Below are 21554 nucleotides of genomic sequence, written 5' to 3' on the forward strand. Positions count from 1 at the left end.
TCTGCCTTTTGAAGAAAGAAAACTTCAAGGCAGTTGAGTGAGGCTGCTAACTAGATCAAGGAACTCATGCTGAGGGTGGGAGCTATTTAACTGTGTCCTCCTGGGCTGTATTTCCCTTGTCTAAATTGCCCCCCCCCCCCAGCTGTTGTTAGTCTGGGGAGTAACAGGTTAGATTGGAGAAATGGCATGGGATTGGGAAGAAAGGGTTAACTCCCCCACCACCACTCCCCTAATCATATTACGCAGCTGCTCTGAAGTTAGAAAAAAGTGAGAGATATGGATAAGGGATCTCCTCCATCATATCTTCTTTGGTCTGAAGTCATCTCAGTACACGGTACACTTGGTTTAAGAATTCCTCTGTGCAGTGGTTAGCCCCTTTCTCTATTTTATTTTTAAAAAATGAGTACATCTTCCACCGTTTGCAATTAATTTAAGAGTGACTTTTGGCTAAACCTACATGGGAGTAAAAGAAAAGCTTTTAACATAATTGAGGAACAAATTCTATTCATGGAGTAAGAAAGGGCAACTGGCTGTTAGTCGGAGGCTGTCTATTTCCTTGTGTAGACAGTTTCTCTGATTAAAGTCAAGAAGCTGGGATTAGATGGATTTTTAAAAATCTAATTTTAAAAGCAGGTCAGAGGGTGGTGTTAGCTGACATGATCACTTCCCCCTTGAAATTCCAGCTGTCATTGCTCTAGTTGGCATTTCAGGCTTAATGATGCAAACAGATAGTACAAAGACAATTTTTTTAGGGAAAGCCGGTATAGCACCCTTCTTCTCCATATATCTCCCGTTTTGACAACTCTTTTCAGGGTTGGTCCTTGAAATGTGGCTTTTCATGCTACATTTTGTACATACTTAGAAATGTCTGGGTACAAAAATGTACATGAAATGCATCATTTAAGAGGAATGCATATATAACCAAATTTAAATGTATGGCTATTTAAATTAGTGCAAGCAGTGACCGGACAATTATTAAACAACCACTTTCCATGTAGTTTAAAGAGAAACTGTTTTTACCTTTGTATTCCCTTTTCAATTGATGCATGACACCCAATTTAAAAATCTGCACCCAATTTTTAAATAACTTACCATTAGAACCTACTTCACATTTCTGTGTAGTCCCACATTCAGTAGTGTATAATTGCTGGTGCAGGACTATTTTGGGAGGGTCAGCTAATGATAAGCAAATACATAACCGTAAGTCAAAGAAAACGAAAGCTGGCAACAGACTGGAGCCTTCCCCTGCAGGCTTCTCTTTAAATGTCAAACAGACGGACCAGAGTGTTTTCCTCAAGTCGCCCCCCCACCCGTCCCAACAGCCAGCAGCCCTCCTCAGCCCCTTTAAACTTGGGGAGAGAGAGCTGATTGGCTGCCAGGTGACAGCCCTCTGAGCCACCTGCCGGGCATGAAGCTTGACTCAGCTAGGCGGCGGCAAGCCCCGCAACCACCTAGCCGCGGGCACCCCGCTCCTCAAGCCTCTCTCCGGCCCGGCTCCAGCAAAGTAGGCTCCAGTTGAGCCTGGAACCCTTAACTTATAGGCCTAAATTAAGAGTTTCCATTGTTTGGACAGAAGCCAAGGTACTACATTACTTGTCCTGTTGGCTGGCTCAAGAACATGTGCCAGAGAGCAGGACAAGCATCTTCATGATTAGTTCTTTCAGAATACCACAAAGAAACCAGGAAGCTCCTGGTTCTTTGGCTTTTTACACAGGGACGTTTCCCCACAGTCACCACCGCTGACTGCTTCGGGGCCTCCTTTTGATTATGCATGCCTTTTCCACCTGTTAGAGGTCACCTCACTCTCCCCGCACATTTGCCTGCATTTTCCAGATTCTAGTTAAAACAGCATCTGGAAAACACAGACAAAACGTGCGGGGAGACCACAGTGAATGGGGTTGCCAGGTCCCATTTCACCACCAGCAGGAGGTTTTTGGGGTTGAAATTGAAAAGTGTCCCTGCTTTCCACATGCGCCACATGTCCCTGCTTTCCACATGCTGTGTGCTGAGAAAATGAATGCAGGCCCTCAGTTATTCAATAGCATCCCATCCAGAGGGGTTGATAGACCCATCTTCATTGTTACGTATTTTCTGTCAGAATGCAAATTAGGAGCTTTCCAAAATGAACAAAGATTACACTTACTACACTTGTGTATATGATTTTGCCCAGTATAACTTAACTCATATTTCAAATCATACCCTTCCTCATATTTAAATAAAAGCAATGTTCTGAAATTACAGTCCAGGCTTGTGAGTTAAGAGACCCTGTTGCCTTGTAACCACTGGTACAGATTTCCTGGCTTTTCTTGTTGCCAGAGGTGAAGCAGAAAGTTTATTTGCCAGGCAGTGCTACTCCCATTCCACAAGGCTGAGTATCCCTTATCTGAACATCCGATATCGGGACTGATCCAAACACCAGATCTTTTGAGCCAGCATATTGGCATTACTCACATGCCCTCAGCAGTGCCGTTAATAATTCAGTGTACACAGAATTATTGAAAATATTTTTTTTATTATATTCCGGCTACTGAAATATATTATTCCATTCATTTTCTGGGGTTACCATCTAGCCAACTTCGTTTAATGTTCATAACAAATCAGCTACCTTAAGCATCCGTTCAGAATCTTATTATTTTACATTTAGATTGTTTCATGAGTTGGCATTAATAAGATACAGAGAAAGATATTCAATTTTTTTCCTTTGGTTGGTCTTTTCCCCCTTTGACAGAGTGAAGACTACTTTAGATTTAACTCTTCTATTGTTGGCAAGCATAAAATAGGGCAAATCAAAGCTAACTCAGAAGTATTTATAACATCTACCATTTAATCCAAAGTGGGTACTTCAGTGCTCATATAGCTCTAAATTATGTTTCTTCCAGATGGTGAATTAATGTAATTTCTGCAGGAAGTGAAGTTGCACAAATATGAGTATTTTGAACACTTGCTGATTTTATGTTTCTGTGCCCTCCAAAGGACAGATGTTGCTTATCATTTTAGAGTTATATTTTTCTCTCTTTCCTGTTTCTGAAAATCAAGCAATAGCATTAGGAATGGCTGAAGGTGCAGAAAGGAGGATTTGGGATTGTAAATTCTGCTTCTCTAGAATGACACATGAAGCTTTTAATGACCCTAGTTTCCAACATCTAAATTGATATGGCAACAGTGGAAAATTGTGTATCCTTTACGTATTTTAAAATTTCTACCCAGTCAGTCTAGAAAAGGCTTTTGTGGCCTATGGAATAAATTAGTTTGCCACAAATTATTACTATTCCAGGATCCTGGAAAATTATTACTATTACTTTTTCCCCCTCCCACTATTTCTCCTTTCCTTTTCCTGAAAGCCCCCGTAGCCTCTCTCCTTTTCCTGCTTCCTTCTCCTTCCCACACACCAGCCAACCTACCTTTCACTGCCCCCCTGTCTTCAGCTTTCCCTCATTCCCTATCCCTGGCAGCCTCTTCCTAGGAAAAGTATGGCCCAGAGTTGTGTGGTGGTGAATCCACAAACACTTGTGGAGGGTACCTCATTTCCCCCTGTATCCCCTTCCCCACACTTTCCCTTTTCTCCTGGCAGTCCCCATATCTTCATCTTCACCTTTTCCTGCTTCAGTCTCTCCTTCCTACTCACCAATCAACCTTTTTATGTCCCCCTGTCTTCAGCTATATCTGTTATTTCATTTATATCCTGCCTTTCTCCACAATGGGGACCCAAAGCAGCTTACATCATTTATGTCTCTTCCATTTTATCTTCACAACAACTAGGGGTGTTCAAAAAAAAAAAAAAACTAATCAGGAAAATTCAGATTTGGATATATTGGTCCTGAAAATTTTCAGGATTTCTGAATATTCCTGAATTCCCATAACGGTATGTGGTTTTTTTTCCCCCCGGGGTTGTTCGGGAATTAAAAAAAAAATCAGCTCCATTATAGCCTTAGGAAAATCTTTCTGGGGCTCTGGTGGGGGGGGGCTGTTTTTTAAGGTAGAGGCACAAAATTTGCAGCCCAGCTTCTGGTGACTTTCTTTACAAGAACGCCCAAGTTTGGTAAAGATTGGGTCAAAGCATCCAGTTTGATGGGCCTCCATTGTCTTCCATCTGGGACCCCATAAAATTGGACCCCCTGATCCAGTCTTTACCAAACCTGGAGGTACATGTAAGAAGAGTCACCAACAGCTATGCTGAAAAATTGGTGCTTAAAATATATCCCCCCAGAGCCCCAGAAATGTTCCCCATAAGTTATAATGGAGCAGAAGGGGGATAAACTTTAAAGTGCTACGGCATGAATGTGCCAAAGTGGGTTTTTAAAAAGGAATTTTATTCCCTTTCTACTGGTGTAGTCGGCTATCCCAAAATGATCCTGGAAAAAGCAGATTGCAAACCCCCAACACTGAGAATGTGTGACTGGCCCAAGGTCACCCATTCATTGCAGAGTGGGGATTCTGGGTCTCCTAGATGCTAGTCTGAAACTGTAACCACTATACAACACTGGCTTTCATGAGGTGGCTGCTGTTGGACAGTACCAAGCAGCCAGGCCTCGGTGAGTCATGCAAGTTTCATGGTAGCAAGTTGCTTGGTAGCTGCTTCCAGGCCTGGCCCTGATAAGTCCTCCCTCAAAGGCCAAAACAGCCGAAGAAAGGACCTGTCTCCTCCCCCTGCCTTTTATTGACAAACCAAGGCTTGTAGGATGGCAATACTGTGTGGCTGCTGAGCAACAGCCACTGAGAGCATTCGTTTCTTTTAAAAAAATTGTTTATTTTTTAAAGTAACATGGGGGGGAGAAAAAACAGAAAAGGGTAATATAAAATCACATACATTTCTTCCTTGGCACCCAGATTGTGTTACAGTAAACTCACTAATACATAACAAACTAGCCACAAAAATAATATTTAATATTTTCCACATTTCTTATTCTGACTTTTTTCTTTCTCTTTTTGACTTCTTATCTGCATTTCTTCTTCTTTTTACTGCACAAACTTAATTGTAGTCTAAACTGAATTATAAAAAACTTAGTAACCCAAGGAAACATGCCTATCTAAATCAAATAACAAATTATTATTTATAATGTAGTTTACTATCTTTATTACTATATATTAGAGCATTCGTTTCTTAAGGCTACAGGAGCTGCTTTTATTGTGCGGGGGTAACCATTTCATGATCCAGAGATGTAAGTTGCTTTGAAGCTCACCAGGAGTCCTGGGGCCCTGACAGCCACTTACTTTCCGAAGGAAGAGGGCCATAAAATGTGCCAAGAGGTCAGAAAGAGAGGAGATATGTTTCTGCAAAGAGATAACAGTTTGCTCTACCTGCCAGGAAGGGCAAGATGGATGGGTGTTGTAAAACATGATCTGAGTATTGGGATTATTGGGAGATAGGGGTTTACCATTCCATTTGGGAGCGAACTCCCTAATTCTGGATTGCGTGACAGACTTCTAGCCAACGAAGGTAAGAATGGTTAAAAGTTCATGTTGTTCAAATGCTAGGAATCAGGGTCTCCTGCATAGAGCAGGTGTGGGGTCAAGATTTGCATTTGCTTCACAAACATCCAGGGAGGCACAAGGAGGTAAACCTTCTGTATTGTACTATGCAGAGTTATTCCAGTCTACGCCAACTGAAATCAGTGGATTTACACTAAAGTAACTCTACTTAGGATTTCATTGTTGGTCTTTCAGCAAAGCAAAATTCCCAGATTTTGATAATTGATGGCTGTTCTCCGGGTAATTGACACAACCTGTTATAACTCCTTTCTGATTATTCATATTTTTAGTTGTAATTTTAAAGAAGCTTCAATGCTTTATTTTGGTAGGACGCATGTTAATATTCTGCAGTAAATAGTATATTTATTCTTTATTCTTTTGGCCATTCTGTAGGGTTTAAAAGGTGATGCCGGTGATCATGGAATGCCTGGTCCAAAGGGTGAAAAGGTATTGGTGTGTGGATATATATACATGCTAAAAGTTCATTATTTGTCAAAAATCTAGGCAAGGTTTGTTTAATAAAGGAAATGGTTTAAAAATCACTTCAGAATCCTACCTGTTGAGTGTAAAGCTTATAATTGTGCTTTTCAGATTCTTGGTCCAGTTATTCCTGTATTATTGATAGCCTTTATGGACTACTGAAAAACAACTAATCTATAATAATAGATTGATTGTTGTTCAGGAACCCAATAATCTACCTCAGGAGTCCCCATCGTGCTGCCTGTGGGCGCTATGGCACCAGCCGACACCTTTTCTGATGGTCACCAACTGTTTTTAGGAAGTGGGTAGGGCCAGGTAGGGCTTTGCCCAACAAGACTTCTGATTGACTATTGGAGAATTGATTGGCTGGGCAGATCTTTTTAAATGTTGCTTTGGCAGCAGCTGCCAGCATAGCATGAGGATATACACTGTGTTACTGAAGTTAAGTTGTGGCAATTATTTTGTGACTGGCTCTGCCTCCTGTGGCAGCCATTTTGTGGCAGCCATTTTGTTGCTGCGCCTGCCGCACCGTGTCAGGATTCCAAAAGTGCCCACAGGCTTTAAAAGATTGGGGACCCCTGGTCTACTTGTTGTCAGGGATCATATTTCCCTAGAGTTGAAGTTTGCAGTTTATTGGAAAACAACATCCTTCTGTTCTTCGTCACCCCTTTCCTACAATGCAGAAGGGCATTGTAATGCTGAGTGCTGTGTGTGAAAACTTTCTCCCACCCTCAATCTGCAGCATTTAATAAATAAATTCTTTAGTAATTGCCCGTCTTCATAAATTTATTTTATTAGACCTATTCATCAACAGTGGCTTCTCACTGGGAATGGGTCACACGAGCTGTCGAGATCTTCTGCCTAGATCTTTTGTTCCTTTTGATTGGATCTTGTATTAATTTGCATAGTAAATTAAACTCCCCTGGTGTTAGACAGATGAACAAGCTACCTCCCTCAATTAATGCTCTCCCCAGCATCAAGATTGTCCTTCCCTGCTGAATTGCCTGAGAATAGATACCACACCACTTATACAGATCACAGCAAGCAATAATTTGGTTCTGTGCGTAAAGATTAATTTTAAAACGTAGGTTTCAGTGTAGACGGTAACGTAATGTAAATGTTTGCAGGAGCACTAGATTGCCATCACAGAGCACCTTGTTTCCAATTACATAGTACTAGGATATCTTTTCCTGTTCAAATGTGCCACCCACATGAAACCAGTTCTTCTCTTGATTTTGTCTAGCAGTGTATTGTAAATCACATTCTTTCAATCTGTGTATAGATCCTAATGACCAGATATATTTTTTTCAGTGACACGAAAAGGCTTACTGTTTTTATGTGTTTCTTCCTAAGGGCGATATAGGGCCTCCAGGACCAGCTGCTCTTAGCGTAAGTATACAAGCCAACTAACAGAAAGGAGAGCGCTCATTACTTTCAGAATATTGTCTTGTTTGGAAAGGGCTAGGTGCCTATTGCTAAAATTGCTAGTGGATATTTAAAGGAACAGATAATTTCTTCAACTGAAACAAAATAATTACCTAGCAACTTGGAACACTGTTATCCCTGAAATATTAAGTGGGAAATAGGATGCATTTAGTTTGCACTCAGCTATCTTAAAAGTGCTTTTGTCTTCTCGCGTTGTGAAACAAGATCATTTGTAAAAGCTCTGTGTGCGCAAATAATACACAATTTTGTTTTCCGCCTTACATATCCAGCAATTACTTCAGTGGAACAACTTTGGAGTTAAATTATGGTAGATTTTCAGCTTCCGTCGTGAAAATTATGGCTTTTATCTTACATGGTAAACTTGTACATTTACTTTGCTATAATAAAGATAGTTATGAGAAGCCCAATACTCAAGAAACTGAAAGGAAGTTTACTACTATTCTTTTAAAATGTTTTTGAACATCAGTAATATGCCACAGTGCTGTAAAGAATATAAAACCATTAAAGTTCCCCCACAAAGCTATCAGTCTAATACAGTGAGTATCCATTTACTGCCAGGACACAACACAACCAAATTTCTTCATTAGTCTTATATATTTAAGAAAATGTAGATTAGAAATGTTGCTACAACATGGATTGGGGGTGGGGAGTAGTGGAAAAAATCATTTTAACTCACTTCCAAGAAAAGAAGTGAGTTAAAATATGTGTGTGATAGATCTCTTAACTTGAGGTATATTTATTTGAGTAATGATAGCACATAGATTGTAGCAGTATATGCTATTTCGAGTCTAATATTCTTAATGAGTATCATGAAGGCCATCTAGTAACTGAACGTCAGGGATTACTGCATTACTTTCACAGTTTTGTCAAGGTGCTGAATTAGAGTGAAAAAAGCCAGGGACTTTTCTCTGAAATGACACAGTTGGCTAAGCTCCTCTCTCCTTTCTGGTATCCAGAGTTTAAGCCTGGATGTCATATCAGAAGAGTGACAGGTGAAGGAAGGTGGTACAGTGATCTCTCTTGTAAAGTATATGAAAACTATTTCTCTTGACACTTAATCCACAGCGTTTAGTTCCCCAGGAAAATGAGCGTCCGTCTCTATGTTCTTGTGGGCCTATCCCTGTGGGAGTTATAAAATACTCATCCAGATGGCACCAAATGTTTACACAGAAGCCAAGGGTTAAGTCAGTCACTAGCACAAGCACCTAAGATTTGCTTACTAAACAGATACTTGGAATGCTGGCTCCTTACTTCTTGGGGCCTAGTCAAATGAAGCATCAGATAACATGTTCTGTACAAAGAAAACAAAATCAGGTTGCTCAGGCCTAGACAAGTTCTGGAATCTCTTTCAAATGCAAAATTTAGTAAACAAGTGTCCTACCAATGATATACTGCACAATTCTATTGCAGCATGCTAAGTGGGGAAAAATCTATAGGTTGTTTTCTATCGCAGTCTAAATAAATATGAACAGGTACTGGGATAGATCCAAAGCTGCCCTTCTGAATGCAGAAATCATCCTCTGCTCTTGGAAGGGCTAATTTACACCTCACGCTAGAATGTTATGTGATAAAAGTAAAACTACATCCAAAGATACCCTTCCGCTTGTAAAAGCACAAGCATGGGAAATATTAAAGAGCTTACCTATTACTTCATAGTCTGAATTCTTGCACAAGTTCTTGTGTGAATGTTTGCAGAATATTACCTTCTTCCAGTTCAATGTATTATTTATTTAAAAGTTTTATGTTTGCTGTACAGGATGATTGGCTATGTTTGTACAGAAAATTGTGGCATAATTCATTGTTATGTCACAGAATCTATCTTGTGTAATATTGCATTCATATTACAATTTTTGTAGGTCAAAGGGAGCAATTTGGCAGGTTCTCAACTTAAGGCCACAGTCGTAATTACAGTTAATTTGGAAATTAGCTTTACTGTTATTAGTGGGACATATTTATATATAAAATGATTAGGAATCAAAAGGAAAGGTTGTACATACCGGTAGGTCTCTAAATGAATCTTTGCCTTCAGGCTGTGCAGAGAGGTAGAAAAACAATCACATGGAGAGAAAGAGTTTAGTATCTACTCCCTTCCATTTTTCTGATCTGAAATGGCCTCAAGGAGCACCGTATGCATTGTGTGCTGCATTGAGTGGCTGAACATGTACTAATGAGCTACATTACATTTCCAAAATGGAGCAAAAGGGAGCAATAGTAACCCTTGGGGACTGCTGCAGGTCAGAAAAATGACAAGGAGATCTAAGCCCCTCCTTTCTGTGTGCCAGCATCCTGATATGGGCCCTCCTGCACCTGGGAAGCAGGGAATTTCAGAACATACCTCTATCCTCAATACAATTTGTATTTAGGCCCTTACAGCCCATTCCTGACAGCTGCAGCAGCCCGGGATGGTGTGGCTGCGGCATGGCCACAGCACCTCCAAAGAGGTTTCACCACTGCAGCTGGGTTGGTTGGTTATTTTTAAATCAAAATTAGGAAAAGGGGGAGAAGCCCCACTGAAAACAGCAATGCTGTGCCAACAAAAAGATGGTGCAGCACTGCTGTTGCTTAAGGGGGTGTTCCTGGGCTGAAAGATAGGGTTCCCGCCTTATCGGGAGCCATTTTTGCTGCCCCGGGGGGAGGAAGGAGCGATCGCAGCAGAGGGGGAGGGAGATCGGGTCCGGCCGGCCAACATGTGCGTTTGCGCGTGCACGAAGGCTCGTGCCGGACCCGATTTGCCCGGATACAGCCTTTTCATTGGCTGGGGCAAGGAAGGGCTCCAGCCAATGAGGGCGGAAGGCGGGAGCTGGGTGGGGGCGTGGCTAGCCTCGCCCCCTCAGTATATAACAGGGGAACGGGCCCGCCCACAGCTCACTTCGTTTTCTTTGTGAACCCACCCACCCTCCCTAAGGTTTATTGGCTTATAGTCACAGCTTGGTGCGGTTTAGCATGTGGATGTGTCATTTTGGGGGGGAAGCTCCATAGGAATTGGTCGCTTCCCTGGTTTTGGGAACCCTATCCCAAGGGTTTTGGGATAGGGTTCAGGGACATGCCCTGGCGGCAGGGCAGGTGTCCGCCTCTTCCCAAGTGGTGGGGGATAACACCCAGTGGCGTTCGTCCTGGTGTCATCCTGGTACTGCCATCCCAGTTGCCCACAGCGGAAGCCCTGTGGGCGGAGGTTACTTCATGGCCGTGGTGGACACGGCCTGGGCACTTGACACATCACGCATGCTGCGCCACAAGGGTCGCAGCTGTTTGCCAATTCCAAGCTGTGGCCAATTTATTCCAAAATCAATCTAATTCCTACAATTAAATGTTTATAATATTGTTGTTTAATAAAGTTGTGTTTTAATAAAATGTTAACTTTTAAAAAATGTTTGAATTTATTGAATAGCGACGTTCCTTTTAATTAACCCTGGGTCAGCAAGGAGACAGGCAGAGGTCTTTTACATCATCTTCTGCCTGGTCCTTTTAGCTGGAGATGCTGGGGATTAAACCTGGCACCTTCCGCATGCCAAACACATACTCTAACACTGAGCCACAGCTCCTCCCCACATTTTCCTTAAAAGTGTGTATTAGTAGTATAATGCTATGTTTTAAAACAGTTCTGTTGTTTAATATTATTCAAGCTCATGATCACGTTTAGTATAGAAATGATCATAGGATAATTTTAACACTCAGTAAGGCCGTGTTCTTGCATGCGATAGGAGTATCCTACCAAGTTATGCTTTCCTAGAGAATCAGAGAATGTTTCTGTCTTTTTAGGTTGTTTTTATCTCTTCAGTGCAGTAATGCAGGAAAGCTCTACAGATTTATTTTGTTTGTTTGTTTGTTTTGGCCTCTGCAGTCTGTGCAATTGACACAAAATGATTTATTTATTTTTCATTAGGAAAATGATGTGAGAATAGTTTTCTGTTCCCTTCTATTACTAATGCACTTCAGTATAAAATGGCATCTAAGATGTTCTTCCCTTGCCCCTGTTGTTTTCCTTACTAAATGCTTTCAATAATGCCAATACTGTAAACTCTGAACAACATGTATGATTTCTAAGTGAAATTAATTCTAAATTAATCTTTTTGAGAAACAGAGATATCAAATATCATTGCAGCAAATGAAGAATTAAAATAGTTGAAATACTGTATGCTTTAGATGTTAATGATTGGACACATATATCAAACATGTAGATCTCCTCAATTCCCTCCACATGTGAGCACAGGCCTTGAGAAATTTTCTTTGGTTCCAAGAGCCAGTCCAAAAATGTAAGGCCGGACTCATTTTTCCACCTTCAGGTTTCATATTTTAATGACCAAATGTTATAGTTCTATCACAAAACCTAATCCTAACCGCTTCATAGTTTCTTGTAATTGTAATAATTGGTTGGCGTTTGATTCCCACCTTGAAACAGCCACCAACCAGAAGAACAGGGAAGCCGCAAGCCTCCCTGAAATGCATGTATCATGATGGGGATGGAAGTAAATGTGGCTCTTTTGGTTGATGGTAATTGCAAATATGGCTCTCCGTGAGCCACAGAGTGAGTACCAGTGATATAAATGAATACAGGGGTAGTCCAGGTTATCACCAAAATGAAGCGAAGGCTAATTTATCCCCAATTTTTCATAATCCCATTATTGCTTTAATTATGGTTTAATTGACAATTGGAGTCAGTAGAGAAAGCAACTGTTTAAGAAATGAATCCATCCACCACCACTGAATGGTGTAAAACTGAGGTTACAAATAAACAAGCAATGACAAGAACTTTGTGCATGTTCTTTTTAATGTCGTACAACAAAACATCCAGATGTGAGAGGATAAATAACATTTAGGTTGGATTCAGCCAGCTTCTTTGCTCAGTGTTGGCCCATCGCACTCCTAATTACAGCCCCTGTTCCACATGGCTTTTGTCCCATGATCCCAAGCAGAGGGACCCTTTCCTCCCTTTTTTACCAGCGGAGAAAGTGATTAGATCCAACCCTTTGTACTTGCACTGAGAATTGCTGAGAAATGTTACAATAATATAATTGTTGGAAATCAGAGGTGCCACAATGAAATTTCTTGGTGTCATGGTGACCTGGTGCCTGAGATTTGTTGACCCCTGAGTTAGAAGAAGCACCTTGGGGTGCAGGGCTTTTCTTGCAGATTCTGATATAGGGATAGTTTGTATAATGATTGCTGTAGGAGTGTTGATTAATTTCTCATTTACTCTGCTTGTATATTTGGAAATAAAGTGATTCTTATGAAGATACTATTGATATCGAGTGTGCACTCTCATCTAAAGAAAATTAAATCTTATGGTGGATTCCTCACTGATCAGGAAAGTGGCGAGCTTATAACAGCAACATCTATGCCCAAAAAGTAATGAGTGAAGTTTTTCCCTCCAAATATTTCTGTAAATATGGCCATTTATTAGTAGAATCAGATGAGCATTTTCCAGCCCTAACCATCTGTAGACATAGATATTGAACATGGAGAGGTAGATGTGAAACTTTGTGTTACTGAAGTCTTGTTAACCTTTTTGAATGGTAGATACCCAGGTGACATTAATGAGAAACATTAATTTTCTGAAATGTTTGTGTTTACAGAGTGTGCTAGGGATAGAAGGTCCTCAAGGCCCACCTGGGAAAGAAGGTCAAAGGGTGAGTAAGTGCAGCAATAGCTGCTATGTGTTAACTTGCCTCAGTGTAAACTTTTTAAGTAAGAAGCCTGCACCCATTCTCTGCTGAACAAGAAGTCAAATTTTTTTTTCCTAAGCTTTGGTATGCAGAAGCCTCTTTGGGACCGTATTTTCCAAAAGGGGAGAGTGACATTGCCAAACATTGATAACATCACTTTGTAAAGGAGATTGTGGCAAACATCCATCAGAACAACTTCTTTGTTGCATGGTCCCTTCAACCAGAGTCGGGCGGTGGCTGCTGCCAAAGAGTCTCTCCCCTATAATCGGAACCTGCAGTGGTCAAATATGCAAGTGTTATATATTTAAGTCTCCTTTAGTCACGAGGTTACTTCCCAAGCACTGTCCCTCCATGTGGCAGATTCACTGGTGCTGTTATGGGAAATCAGCATGTGAGTGCCACTTGCATACACTGGTGGCGGAAAGTGCTACCAAGTCACAGCCAACTTACATTACAGCAGCGAAACCGTGTAAAATACACTTTTCAATGACAGTCATACCTAATTGAATCAGACCTAAGTTTGTTTTCTTTTTCTTTTTCTTTATTTTATTCATTTTGAGTAGTTTTATACTGCCCTTCTATACCGATATTCCCAAGGATGCTTACATAAAAGTATAATTTACAGTCATAAAATGCATTAAAAGTTAAAATCAGAACTAAAACTAGGGGTTAAATTCTCGCTTTTGGTTTGGCTATCATTGTTCTGTCTATATATATTATTCAAGAGGAGTAAGGAATGGGGTGGGGGAATGAATGATATGCAGGGAGGTCAGTGCCTCCATCTGCACACATGGCACCTCTGCCATTTTCTCTGCCTTTATGGCGTCTCAAACTGGCTTACAATTGCCTTCCCTTCAACCAACTGCACCTTAATTTGATCTACATCTATGTTCAGAAGCTTTTTATATTGATGCTCACTCAGCCCATGATTGCTCTTAAGAACGTTTTGAAGCATTTGCTGACTTACCTGACTCTGCTGGGAAAGAGAAATAGAGTTGGGTAGCACACGTATATTGATGATACTGCACTCTAAATCTCTGGATGACTTCTCCCAGCAGTTTCATGTAGATGTTAAAACACCCTAAGAAACCTACAAGACTCCGTAGCACATAGTTCTGTCTGTCCCTCAAGTGCTTTATGGTGGGAATTCAAAGTGGCAAGGGAATAGTAGGTGACTTCTGAATAAGATTAAACTTGGCATTTTGTGCCCAAGAAGTATTATGGGACATAAGATTGCCATCAGGTCTACTGGGCTTTTCCCCCTTCTCTGTATACCTCTTACCTGGTGGACATGTGAGAACCGGATCCTTTGACAAATGGTGACCCATCCCACACCTGTAGAGGTGTGTCCTGAGATAAATCAAAGTCAATGGGAATAAAGCACTTATTCATTGTTTCACAAAGTACCCTTAAGCTCTCCAGGCACTTCTGAATCTTTATTTTTGAGTAAAGTGTTTACAAAATTAGGATGTATAAATGATAAACTTCAGGTATTTATAAACTAGAATTGCACAGTTAAATTTGTACATAATATGAAAATACATATAAAAGTTAAAGAGTCTCTGCTTGCTAGAACTTTGCCATATAATTTCATAAGTACAATTAAATATACCGGTAAATAAATTTAAATGGTAAGTAAAGAACAGCAAAACAAGTATGAACATGAGAAATACCATGCTAGGCAGCTTAGCAGTCATAATATTAGACAGTCTCTGTTGTCATTATGATGTATGAGTAAATTTCATAAGATATGTAACATTGCCCAGCTCTAGATTACTGTATCCCAAAGCATGCTTCTTTGTTTTGGAACTATTAATCTCAGAGGTAGTTGGAGCAAGAATAAGTAGCCTTTTCTTTGTGCCCACTTGAAGGTTTGCCTTTCTACATCGGAAAAGATTTTGATGTTGGAGGTACATTGGGTCCAGCAATTCCTCATAATCACTTTGTGGATAAAATGTGTCCTGTGAATGCTGGAAACTTTGAATCAGCAAAGTTTTAATGATTTTTATGGGGGGAGGAGTTGTTTTTAATGGTTTTTAAATGTGGTTTTATAATGTAGGTCTTAAATTGTTAGCTGCCTTGATGACCCTTGTAAAGGCAGAAAGGCAGTGTACACATTTTGTAAATAAATAATAAAATAAAAATATTACTAGATTACAGATATTAATCCCCATGGGCCTGAACAGATACTCTAATACTGATAAAACTATAGAAAGAGCATCACTACATTACCTCAGACATAATGCCTATTTAGATGTTCAGTGTTTGAGGTGTGGCAGTCCACCTGAGTGTCTGTACAACTAGTTATTTGGATGGAGAGCCATGTTTGAGGAAAAAGCGTTCAGCTGACTACTTGTACCAGTACTAATAGTGTTAGTAAAAATGGTAGTAGTATTTTTCATTAATGAATTGTACAAATGTTGAAAATTTTATTTGCCAAGAAATTATATCTTATTTTTATTTGGAATAGGAAAGGCAGTTAAAAATAATGTTCAATTTAAATAGTGCTATTTATTTAATTTTATTTATTATCATTTTTATATCTCACTCTCCCCAGCAAGCCAGGCTCAGAGCGGATTACAACAAAATCAAAACAATGTCTAACAGATCTATATAAAACACATTAAAACAATTCATATAGTAATATCAAATTGTAAAGGTATTTGATTTCCTTATAGAGGTAATTCTGGGGGGTTTTTTAATCCTTCACTGGAGGAAGGTAATAAATGTACAGTTATTTGCAATCTTCCCATTTTTTATTTCTTGAATAAAGTTTTTAATGCCTGTTGAGAATTTTCCCAAGTGTTATAAAATGCCTGGAAAGGTACTAAAAACAAAGGGGAAAATACAGTTTAAACTAGTCACATACAAAGATTCCCTTTCCTCAGCCAAATTATCTGTCCTTGAGCTAGGCATTAGTATTTGCTTGTCTGGAGATGAAGCTGGGAATGAGTGCCTTCTTTGTAGAAGAAGATGGAAATAGTCTTTTGGTGAGCTGATGCCCTGTATGTGTTCCATTTAAATTGTCTATCTACTACTGTCAACACGCTTTACCAACTCCCCACACATATACACACACAAACACACTGGGGGAAAAAGATGCCCAAAAAGTAGCTTTAGAAAGAAAATAGTTCTGTATTGCCTTTAACTAGCTACATACATTTTCTCTAGTTACTTCTGAGATATTTTATTTCTTTTCTTTTCTTTTGGATAGGAGATTAGTTTAGAATGGGGCATTTATTCTTGAGAATGCACACATTACCATAGAAACAAGTTCTGAAAGTTACAAAATGTGGAGTGTAAGCTTTACTGATTCTAAAGATTGTATCATATTATATTGCTATGTTGTGAAATATGGATCTGTGCCTTGTTCTATTTTGTCCCTGAAAGAATATATTAGGAATAGGCAATTGGAGCCCTGGGAACCTAGTGAGCAATTGAGCTCTCCCTATCTAATCCCAGCATAATTTATTATTTTAATCCCCCTCCCCGAACCTCAACTATTTCTCCTGAGCTAGGCAAAGTGCTTCTTAACACTTCATCTCCTCACTAACATTAAGAGTAGCAGATACTGTTTTATTCAAATCATTCTTATTCAAATCTTCTTCACAATACAGGCTTCTTGGAGGCAACCCAAATAGACGTTTGTGGTGCCAGAATTAGTATTGGACCAGGCACCACTCTATGTCTTCTTGCAGGGGACAGTCTCTGGAGTGTGAAGCTGTGTGATTTTGGGTGGTCCAAAAGTTGTTTTGGGGTGCAGCTCCATCCCAATATCTGCATGTTTATTTGTCCTGGGGGCACCCCAATTTGGAGCAGTTGGCACAAGAACGGGGCTTTGGACCAAGAAACAGTATATGTCCACTTGGAGGGCAGAGTCCCCTGAATGTGGAGGTGTATGATTTGTGATGGTCCAAACCATATTTTGAGGTTCAGAGCTTCCATATTATCCTCAATATTTGTGCTTAGATTTCCAAGTAAAGAACTAGGAAATGCAAATAAGGAACTGGGAAATAACTTCCCAGTTGAGCTGATGCCAGAAAGATGGTGCAGCCTTGGCGGCATCCAGCTTTAAAGAAGAGAGTGGGCTGACACAATGGGCCCCATGCTGCAGGTCTGCCCAGCCCCCCACCCCTTTTCGGCCAGTGCTAAAAGACTCCCATAGGGCCTGGTGTCCCCCGACTCTCTGCCACTGGCCAAAGCCCCCAAAAGAGCATCTCTCTGTGACCCACCTCCAACCCCATGCCACAAATCTTGGCTCTAGGTAAGTCAGGAACAGGGTTTCAGCCTCGTGGCGCAGAAGCTCTACCAGAGCTCTTGCACACCTCACCTTTTCAATCCTATGTGCAAGTTAGCATGCAAGAATAGGAAGTACATAAGAAGAAAAATGCAAGAATAGGAAGTACATAAGAAGAAGTACATAAGAAGAAAAAACACTTTATGTTTTAAAGTGTTATTTTAGTGAAAAAAAACTCTAAAATTGTTAACAGAAATGAAGTGTGTGTGGGGGGGGATCTTTACACTCACTGCCAAAACTGACCAGAGAGACCAGAGAGGAAGCCAATGAGTGCAGGGAGGGGGGGATGACTGCCGTCTCTGTTCCCGAGATCTTTACACTCACTGCTGAAACTGACCAGAGAGAATATCTTTGAGGCGCAGGGGGTGGGGGAGGAAACAGCCGGCTCCATTCCCCAACATCTTTACACTCGCAGCCAAAACTGGCCAACATGGCTTCTCTGGGAGGGGTTGGATGAAGGAACGACAAGCGAGAATGGAAGGGGGAAGAGAAACCCCAAATTAAGACTATTCACAGAAATTGCCTTGATTAGCTTTGGTTTGGGATTGAGGCAAAAATTTAAATGGTGATGAAACAGGTTCCTGAAAATGTGGGACAAGTGCGTTTTAGCTGCGAAGTGACTTCTGAAGGTCGGAAAAATCATAAATAATCCAAAGGAAGCCCCAAAGCAGTCTCTCGGGGATCACGGAGCTAAGTAACCAAGCATAAATGCCCAATCTCTTTTCAGGGAGTCTGTGGTGTGGGTGAACAATTAAGACTAAATTAACCCAGAAAACAAAAAGTCATTATCATAGTTTTAGAGGGAACAATTTTTTTCTTTTTATTGTACTGCAACACTCTTTCTACCATCTGATCTTTATTACTGTTTAATATATTTATATATGGCTTCACATTTAATTACTTCTAGTGGGTTTCTGTGCTCTATTCTCTATCCCACTTTCATTCTTTGACAATTCTGTTTTTTGTTTTGTTTTTTTCCTTGCTATTTTCAATTATTAGTGTTCCCCTTTGCCATGCCTTTAGAGCTAATTTCAAGAAAAATGAACATGAAGACCACTTTGGAGAAATAATGGAGCAATGTTCTCCTTTGCATTTTAGCAGAAACCACATGAAAGACCATTTTTATATTTGCATTGTGAGTTCCCACATTGGACCTTCAGCCTACATTACACCTTTCAGAAGCTGAAATAAAGCTCAGAATGTACAAGCCCAAATCAGCCAGAAATTGTTTAAATGTTGCCTAATGCTGGTACTGGTACTGAGGAGCCCTGTGGCAGTGGTAAACTGCAGTACTGCAGTCAAAAGCTCTGCTCAGGACCTGAGTTCAATCCCGATGGAAATTGGTTTCAGATAGCTGGCTCAAGGTTGACTCAGCCTTCCATCTTTCTGAGGTCGGTAAAATGAGTACCCAACTTGAAGTGGGTAAAGTATAAACAACTGGGGAAGGCAATGGCAAACCATCCTGTAAACACAGTCAGCCTAGTAAACATTGTGATGTGACATCACCCCATGGGTCAGTAATGACCCGGTGCTTTACTGTTATTGCTAGTACCAGGAATTGTGTTCAATTTTCTTCTATGTGAGAACTTTTGTTGGCCCTTCTAAACAAATGAACTGGGCAAAAGATGTGTTGCTGGTGAGAATCTGAAACCTAGAAAACAATTCATCATCTTCTTGGATGTACCGTTTTAGTAACCATGACTGAATACTCTTCCAGTAAGACCAGACTACTCTTCCAATAAGACCAGTAAGCACAACATTTCAGTAATCAACCAGGGAAAGAAAAAGAATCCAAACAAGGATTTTTGTGGAATCAGAAAAGAATGATATTTGAAATGAGAAAAGTCAGAACTTAGCTAAAGAAGTAAACAGAAGAGAATAAAAGGTGTTATGTAAACTCTTGTAGATAAGAGAGAAAGAGATGTTATCAATAGAAAGAAAAAAGAAGAGGAAATAGAAGGAGTCAGAGGAAATGCATGCCAATCTGTCTCCTGTATGTTAAATTTAAGTCAGTGATCCAAAATCTTTGTAGAGATAGCTGAATGACAGCTTGAAGTGTCACTAAGAACACTGGGGAGAAAGAGGGAACAGAAAGATAAAGCTGGATGCTATTAGCAAAACAAATGACATTGTACTCTAAATATGAAATAAGATACCAAAAATGAACAATGAAAACCATGAGGCAAAAACTGCCTGCCTGAAGAGTAGTGATTGGAAAGAAAATTAAAGGCAGCTGTGTTGCCCATTTTAAAAAAAAATCTTCAAAGTAACAGTAGTAATAGCACTAGTTATCTTTGATAATTGATAATTTGATAATGGATAATTGATAAATATGTTGGTGCTGTTGCTAGGACCACCTTCTTTCAGTTACCTTGTAAGCTGGTCGCTTATATAGATCCTGCTGCCCTGGCTATACTGATCCAGCTACCGTAAGCTCCAGAACGGACTACTGTAACATGCTGTACATTAGGCTGCCTTTGAAGACATCTTGGAAGGTCTAATTGCAATAAAATGTGGCAACATGTCTCCTCTCTGGGGTCAGCTACTCAGAACACACAACTCCAGTATGATATCAACTGTACTGACTACTTGTTTGCTTCCTGGCCCAATGCAAAATGCTGGTTATTACTTATAAAGCCCTTCACAGCTTAGAGCCATCATACTTATCAAACTGCATCTCCCAGTATACTTCCCTCCTCTAGTTACTTTCTTCAGACAGCTGCTTACTTAAGGTGTCCTCCCTTATGTGTGTAGGTTAAGTGCTGTCAGGTCGCTTCCAACCCTACGAATCAATGTCCTTCAAAACGTCCTATCCTTAACAGTCTTGCTCAGATCTTGCAAATTGAGGGGCATGGCTTCCTGTATAGAGTCAATCCATCTCTTGATGGGTCTTCCTCTTTTCTTGCTGCCTTCAACTTTTCCTAGCATGATTGTCTTTTCCAGTGACTCTTGTCTTCTCATAATGTGACCATAGTACGATAGCCTCAGTTTAGTCATTTTAGCTTCTAGGGTCAGTTCAGGCTTGATTTGATCTATAACCCACTGATTATATATACACCACGCTGGTTCCTGTCGGGTTCCTCCAAAACTCTAATAAATCCAGAAGTGACATTGCAGAGTAAGAACAACACATATTTGCACGCCCCTGTTCCCATACACTTCCCACTGGTTGCCAGCTGGCAACTCTAAAAAACTATGTGACAACAGCAAGTTCATATGCCTTGTCCATGGTGGGCCAGATCCTTTGGAACGACCTACCAGAGTGAGTGAAGGCATATAAGGCAGTCCTATTATAAAGAGCATTAGGAGCATTTTCTCAGCAAATTTGGCTGTGAGTTTACTGATCATGTGTGCCTTAACTCTCATGTGTTTTAAATCTGGACACTTTTGAATTGGTAAATTGTTTATTTTGATTTGTTTTAATTTTGTTAATTGGAGTATTGTTTAGGTCCTTGCTCCTTGGTTGCTGCTTTGTTTTGTACCTTGAGTCCAAGGAGACAAGGTGGGATACAAAATTTGTAATTAATAAATAAATGTATTGGGAACAAATAAAATATTACAAAGTAGTAATCAAGCTTTTAGTTCCCAGAACTCATTAGAAAACCAATATGCTAATAAAGTTTGCTATCTTAAACACAATACCGAAGAAATAAGTCCCACAGAACTCAGTGGTATCTCTTTCTGAATGGACATGCTTAAAATGATGCTGCATGTCTTTAAATCCCATTTCTTGCCCAAACACACACAAATTTGCCTATAACAGTAATCAATCCAAGAACAGCACAGGAGAAAATAATAGTTTTATGTTTCAGTAAGTGCATAACCTAGGACTCACTGGCATAATGGGTAAAGGCTGTCGTATTCAGTTTACTGTGATGTCCATTCCCACTTTGCAAACTCCTTCATAAACCAGCTTAGCAAATGTAAAAATCTTGCTTCGGTAATATTTCATTGTGGTAATTAGCACCTGAGTCACAGTTGTGCATGCCAATCAAAATCCCATCATCTCTGGCTTAACACTTCCCTGCTACTTTGTTTAGACTGTTCTGATTTGAAGTGTCATTTATCTTAATGCATCCTAACTAGCAGCCAGGAAAGTGTTTTTAAGATAGTCATCGGTGTTTGGTCTTAAGAAATCAGAGGGGCTGTTTTAAAGGCAATGAATTTTACATCTCTTTACAGCTGTTTAGATGCAATGT

The 21554-nt window shown here is 40.1% G+C and overlaps 1 long non-coding RNA gene across 1 annotated transcript in view; it reads left to right on the forward strand.

Moving 5' to 3' along the window:
* Positions 1–21554, forward strand: part of LOC130483689 (uncharacterized) — a 66145-nt gene that overhangs the window by 22051 nt on the left and 22540 nt on the right. Inside the window, exons 4-6 of the long non-coding RNA XR_008933667.1 lie at positions 5863–5916; positions 7303–7338; positions 12969–13022. This is a non-coding gene — a long non-coding RNA (uncharacterized LOC130483689). The remainder of the gene's footprint in view (positions 1–5862; positions 5917–7302; positions 7339–12968; positions 13023–21554) is intronic.

The sequence above is a fragment of the Euleptes europaea genome, chromosome 10 (genome assembly GCF_029931775.1).
Source record: "Euleptes europaea isolate rEulEur1 chromosome 10, rEulEur1.hap1, whole genome shotgun sequence".
Lineage (NCBI taxonomy): Eukaryota > Metazoa > Chordata > Lepidosauria > Squamata > Sphaerodactylidae > Euleptes > Euleptes europaea.